This window comes from Neofelis nebulosa, chromosome 12, assembly GCF_028018385.1.
Source record: "Neofelis nebulosa isolate mNeoNeb1 chromosome 12, mNeoNeb1.pri, whole genome shotgun sequence".
Classification (NCBI taxonomy): Eukaryota; Metazoa; Chordata; class Mammalia; order Carnivora; family Felidae; genus Neofelis; species Neofelis nebulosa.
Window position 1 is genome coordinate 54,190,466 of NC_080793.1, and position 6,000 is coordinate 54,196,465.

Consider the following 6,000-nt stretch of genomic DNA (forward strand, 5'->3'; position numbering starts at 1 on the left):
CGACCAAGTCGTTCGCCTCGAAGACCCCACACCCCGTGGTTACCTCAGGGGGCTCCCGTGGTCCAGACAAGACACCCAAGACCCCAGGGGCAGCTCCAAATCTCAATGGTAGAAAGAGGTCTAGGCCGATCGCGGGGGTCAGAGCAAAAACTGTTGGAACCCGACGGACTCTAGGACCCGGGAGGGGGAACGAATAGAGAAGGGGCACAGGAGTGGACAAGCCCTAGGGAGACGGTGTTTACAACGGCCACTTCCGGAGACTGGGCTTCCCTCGCAGACCTTCGCAGACTTTCGCAGGCCTCCCGGCCCCGCCCCTGCCGACCTCTCTCCTCCCGCCTCCCGCGACCCGAAGCTCCGGGATACGCACTCGGAGAAAGCCGAGCTCGGGTTGGAAGAGCTAAGCCCGCGAAGCTGCGCGGCCGCGCTGGAAGGCGAGCAGGCGCATGCGCCGTTGCTGAGAAGCGGCGCGCCCGTGCCCGCGCGCATTCCCGCGCCGCGCCAGTCCCTCCCGCCACGAGAACGGCCTGGCCCACGCTCCAATGTGCTGTTCTCAGCGTGAGGTCCCCAGGACCTCAGAATCCCAGTCTCAGAATCCCAGAGCCGACAGACAGTGCATTTTTCTAAGCCTTAAACCCTTTCCGCGTTTACTAAAAAAAAAAAAAAAATCTTAGGAGGCTGGATCCCCGATTGTGCGTTAAACTGCGGATCCTAAGGCCAGTGGAGCCCTTCGGGGTCTGTGGATTGGTGCCAAAGCCTGGCGGAAATTCTCGGGACTCCGCTTCTGCGCAAGTGGCTGGTTTCCCGCTGTTTAGCCTGCTCTCTGCCTGCCAGACGCTTCTTGTTCCCTTCCCCCATCCCCATTGTAGCCCAGCTTGGGGTGGTAAACAGGGCCGGGAAAATACGGGTCAGCGCGCTGATACTGTTGCAGCGCCTTTCATTATAAATATTACGTAACGAGGTACCTTGCAAACAAAAGTCCTTAGAGCCTTAACGTGCTCCCATCTCTTTCCAGTCTTCCTCCAAGCCCCCTGGTGCATGCGCACACACACGCGCCTTCCTCCAGTTGATAATTTATACTTTGGTTTCTTCCGGTGGCTGCTTCACAATCTGCTGCCGCCCCAGGAAGATTGGAAAACCAAACCCTCTTTTGTTCCTTAGCATTTGAAAACCTGTTCCCTAAAGAACAATGCAATTTGGCGGGGATTTTGATTGAGGATTTTGTCTTCACCACTTCCACCTCCTCCGCACAAAAAGGCGTTTGATACAAAATGAACCTTTAATGCTAAAATTGTGCCGTGTTAATTGTAATCAACCTGAAACCAGGTGTAGGGGCCGGCTTTTCCGTGTCTCCTTGTGGAAAGCCAACGGTCATAAATGCAAATATAAATTGAGATTAAAACATCCTTGATTCCTGTAACACTGAAACTTCAATTGGTTTGAGTTTTCACTTAGATTAAAAAAGGAAGCCCGTCCCCCTTCCTATTAATTTTGCCAGAAAGAGGATAATTACTTCAAAGAGTTTATGGAAAGGAAAAACGAGCCCGCTCTAACATTTAGAAATGCAGTGGAAAATTACAACAGACTAATGAGATTAGGGCTTGTTTGGCTTCACAAGTTTCAAATATTTATAAGACTTATTTATGTTTTTTAAAAAATCACAAAATTGGGGCTCCTGCGTGGCTCAGTGGGTCGAGGGGCGACTTCAGCTCAGGTCTTGATCTCCCAATTCTTGGGGTCGAGCCCCACCTCCAGCTCTGTGCTGACAGCTCAGAGCCTGGATCCTGCTTTGGATTCTGTGTCTCCCTCTCTCTGCTCCTCTGCCACTCACACTGTGTCTCTCTCAAAAATACAAAAAAAATAAAACATCAAAAAAAGTTTTTTTAATCACAAAATTGAATATTGTATGGCAAGGATAAATGGCAAAGGTATTACTGCTCTTTTTCAAGCCAAGAATGAAGCCTTGCAATCTTTATTTATTTGTTCATTCAGTATTTATTGAATACAGACTATATACCTACCTTGGAGCTAGGTGATAGAAATACAGGATATTTAACATAAGTACAATGGGAATCAGAACAGGCAAATGTTAATAAACAACCACGAGCACCCCCAAAGGCTTTAAAGAGTACAGTTAGCTTACTCTGGGAAGATGGTTATAGATTCATCAAGCTGAGGAGGAACTGGAAGACATGGAAGCTACACAGGCCAGCACAGGAAACAGCAGGAGTATTTATTTGGAAAACTGGAAGAAGTTCTGTGCGAAGTCTTCAGAGTGGGAGAAGACCGCGGAGTAAGATAACAGGCTGGAGAAGTAAGCCAGCCCCAGATCACAAGGACCTTCTAGGTCATACACTAGTCCCCCTTATCCATGGTTTCTCTTTCCAGGACTTCCATTACCTGAGGTCAAACAAGGTCAGAAAGCAGATCATCCTCCTTCACACATATTCAGAAGATCAGTAGTAGCCTAACTCTATGTCATAATGCCTGCATCATTCACCTTGCTTCTCTCATCACATTTTTTAATCATCAAAAGAGTAGGGTACAATAAATATTTTTTCCGAGAGACAGAGACCATATTCACATAACTTTTATTACAATGTATAGGTGTGTATGCATAAGAAAAAACATCTGAGAATGCAAGCTGGTGCAGCCACTCTGGAAAACAGTATGGAAGTTCCTCAAAAAACCAAAAATAGAACTACCCTACAACCCAGCAATTGCACTACTAGGCATTTATCCAAGGGATACAGGTGTTTCGAAGGGACACATGCCCCTCCCCATGTTCATAGCAGCACTACCAACAATAGCCAGTCTGGAAAGAGCCCAAATGTCCATTGATGGATGAATGGATAAAGAAGAGGTGGTATATATATACAATGGAGTATTACTCAGCAATCGAAAAGAATGAAAGCTTGCTATTTGCAGTTACATGGATGGAACTGGAGGGTATTATGCTAAGTGAAATTAGTCAGAGAAAGACAAAAATCATATGGCTTCACTCATATCAGGACTTTAAGAGACAAAACAGAGGAACATAAGGGAAGGGAAACAAAAGTAATATAAAAACAGGGAGGGGGACAAAACAGAAGAGACTCACAAATATGGAGAACAAACTGAGGGTTACTGGAGAGGTTGTGGGAGGGGGAATGGGCTACATGGGTGAGGGGCACGAAGGAATCTACTCCTGAAATCACTGTTGCACTATATGCTAACTAATTTGGATGTAAATTTTAAAAAATAAAATTAAAAAAAAAAAAAAAAAAACATAGAGTATCTAGGATTCAGTACTATCTCCAGTCTCAGGCATCCATTGGGGGTCTTGGAACATATCCCCCACAGACAAGGGAGGACTACTACTATACTTACTTTATCAAGCAATGAAACTAACAAAAGGTGTTGAGCAGAAAAGTTATAATAATTACACAATCAGACTGTTTTAAAATATTTGGACGTTTCCTATGTTTTTCTAATAGTTACAAGGTTAATTCTCTGCTGTTTCTGTTTGCCTAAGGTTACTTGCAAAAAGCTGTACATAAGGATGTTCTCAAATTCACTCCCCTTTTAGCCTTAAAAGTCCCAATAATCACCTTGTTCTTTTTACTTTCAAGGTAATATTCAATTCATCCCCATCACCCCACCAAAACAGCTTCCAAAGTCAATAATGACCTCATTGCTAAATCCCAGACCCCTTGAATTCACTGACACTTTGATCCTCCTCTGATTTTTCTCCAGCATAGGTAAGACTCTTGGTTTCTCCGACTCTCTGACCTTTTTATTGCTTGCTGCTCGGAGAACTGTTATCTCCTTCTTGCCCCTCAAGGTGATAGTTTCTTAGTTTCTGCCCTCAACTTTCACATATCACCACATAAGTGTCCTCGGTGATGTCATCCATCCCTGTGTCCATGTGACATATAATATCATAAACTCAGCTGTGGTTGTGATTTCGTTTTGTTTTGAGAGAAAGAGAGAGAGAGAGAGTACATGAGAGTATGAGCAGGGAAAGGGCAGAGGGCAAGGGAGACCGAGAGTCTTAAGCAGGCTCCATGTTCAGAGTGGAGCCTGACTCAGGGCTCCATCTCATGACCATGACATCGTGTCCTGAGCCAAAATCAAGAGTTGGATGCTCAACTGACTGAGCCACCCAGGCACCCCTGTGGTTGTGAATTTTTAGCTCTCATCTGAATAATATCTGGAAATATTGAATTCAACATATCTAAACACGATCTTTCTTAAATTCCTCATGGAGCGCCCCCCCCAAAACCGCTCCTCTACCTATTTATAAAACTAATCTCTGGGATGCCTGGGTGATTCAGTTGGTTGAGCGTTCAACTTGGGCTCAGGTCATGATCTCACTCTGAGTTCAAGCCCCACATCAGGCTCTGAGCTGACAACTCAGAGCCTGGGGCCTGCTTCAGATTCTGTGTCTCCGTCTCTCTCTGTCCCTCCCTTGCTTACATTCTGTCTGTCTGTCTGTCTGTCTCTCTCTCTCAAAACTAAATAAATGTTTAAAAAAAATCTTTTTAACTTGTCTCTTAGACACCCCAGTGAAAAAAACTCAGGGGGCACTGAGGTGGCTCAGTCAGTTAAGCGTCCAACTCTTGATTTCAGCTCAGATCATGATCTCACGGATCATGGGATTGAGTGCCCCATCAAGCTCCACACTAACAGTGCTGAGCTTGCTTGGTATTCTCTCTCTCCCTCTCTCTCACTTGCTCTCTCAAAATAAATAAATAAACTTAAAAAAGAAAAAGAAAAAGAAAAAAACTCAAAGAATCTTTCTTCTTTTTCAAGCTCCCAATTCCTACATCTAAGAATCACTAAATCCTACTTCCTTTAACTCTCCTGTCTTGTTTCTATACCTACTACTAAACATCTTCATGTATGCGTTTCTTTACTGCTTCATATTCAGACACTTGCGATCAGAACCTGTGCTGTGGCCCTAATGTAAGTCACTCTCCCCACCTTTCTGTGCAAATTCTCAACATTTTTATAAGTTGACAACTCACCACCTACAGCATTTTTAAGCTGGTAAATATGAGAAGAAGATCAAAAACTTAAAAAAAAAAATCAAAAGCAGGCCTAAGGGCACATGTGTACCTTTCTGACACTAGGGGAGTGTTATGAGCTGATTTTATGCATGTGAGCCCCAGGGTTTTTTAAGCACCAGATGAACCGCATCCTTTTGACCCTTCAATAACCTCCCTCAGAAGGTTCAAACACCAGGTGCTTGATTATTATGCTGCTTTGGTATCAATTCTCAGAACTACAAGACCTCACCATAATTGTTTCTCTCAGTGGCTCTGGTCCTTTGTTCCTTCAGTCCCCATTCTGTGTGCTACAACAGAAATGGCCCTTCCAAAGCACTGTCAACCTTAAAAATTAAACAACAGAGGTTATCAAGCAGCAAATGAGTTTATTCAGAAATAGCAGAAGAATTGCAACTTGGAAAATGCCAACTATGGTGAACCATAGGCAAGTCCAGTGAACAAAAGGAAGAGAGCCTCCTTTTATAGAGGAAAGGAGAAAATTGGGAGGACTTGTTTTGAACAAAAGTTCATTGGTGGAAAATAAGAGTTACATATATAATTATCACATTGTAACTCAGATTATGTTACCCTATCAATCAATTCTTTTAATGGCTCCTCAGTCCTTACTGCATAAAACCCAAACTTGGGGCACCTGGGTGGCTCAGTCGGTTAAGCGGCCGACTTTGGCTCAGGTCATGATCTCACAGTTCGTGAGTTCGAGCCCCGCGTCGGGCTCTGTGCTGACAGCTCAGAGACCGGAGCCTGCTTCAGATTCTGTGTCTCCCTCTTTCTGGCCCTCCCTCATTCATGCTCTGTCTCTCTCTGTCTCAAAAATAAAATAAACATTAAAAAAAAAAAAAAAAAAACCCAAACTTAACTCTTCCCCCTCCCTCATCAATCAAGGGCGCCTAGTCTTGTCCCTACCTGCCTTTCCAGCCTTGCTTTCTCCTTTTAAACAATAAATCCTCCCTTT

General features: G+C 44.4%; 1 protein-coding gene across 8 annotated transcripts in view; it reads right to left on the reverse strand.

The window, feature by feature from the left end:
* CCDC171 (coiled-coil domain containing 171) overlaps positions 1-471 on the reverse strand; it is a 314,999-nt gene extending 314,528 nt beyond the window's left edge. For 6 of the 8 annotated variants that reach the window (XM_058695288.1, XM_058695291.1, XM_058695294.1 and 3 more), the window contains exon 1: positions 44-341. The gene's annotated coding sequence lies outside the window, so the exon portion shown is untranslated. Of the gene's footprint in view, positions 1-43; positions 342-367 lie in introns of those variants that run through there. The other 2 variants (XM_058695287.1, XM_058695289.1) reach the window with 2 other exon arrangements.
* Between the last annotated feature and the right edge of the window lie 5,529 nt (positions 472-6,000).